Raw genomic sequence first — 743 nt, forward strand, 5'->3', positions numbered from 1 at the left:
AGCACATTTTCCACTTGTTCTTAAAATGAATAAATCAGCCTATGTAACATATGTAATACTTTAATAATTGACTTAAGAAATACAGTTCTTTATTTATAAAAAATAAACAAATATTTTCTGTGAAATTCAGTAATTAAGTTAATTCTGTAAAAGTAGTTATACCATTATAATCTTGCCTGCTGAAAAAAAAAACCCCAATAGAACCCCTCCCAAAACACAATAAAAAAATGTAATGGATATCAGGGTTATAATGGGAATTTGTTTGGTTTTAATGTAAACTATAATGGTGTCTATTTGATGGATTCTATTGGTGGGATGTAATCTGGCAGATGGCAACCAATAGAACAACAGTAATTCCTATTGGAATAATGCCCAAAACAAAAAGGAATTTTGTAATGGTTTAATGGAAAATTTAAGAATTTCTGTGATGGTTTCTATTGTTTTTTTTCAGCAGGGTAATGATACCCATACTGTGCTGCACATTATTGGCAATATTGAGCTGAAGCTTGACTTTGCAAATTTAAAATCGCAAATCAAATCGCAATCGCAATATCTGTCAAAAAAATCGCAATTTGATATTTTCCCCCAAATCGCACAGCCCTACTACATAATAACCAAAAGATTTAAACAACAAATAAAAACATAAGCACAGTAACATGAAATGGGTTGCACAGTACAGGGAAGCAAGGATCAGTGAAGAAATTTGCTGTGTGTTTTTCTTATAGAGTCAGCAGCATGCCCCT

The sequence above is a fragment of the Sinocyclocheilus anshuiensis genome, unplaced genomic scaffold, assembly GCF_001515605.1.
Source record: "Sinocyclocheilus anshuiensis isolate Anshui unplaced genomic scaffold, SAMN03320099.WGS_v1.1 scaffold205, whole genome shotgun sequence".
Classification (NCBI taxonomy): domain Eukaryota; kingdom Metazoa; phylum Chordata; class Actinopteri; order Cypriniformes; family Cyprinidae; genus Sinocyclocheilus; species Sinocyclocheilus anshuiensis.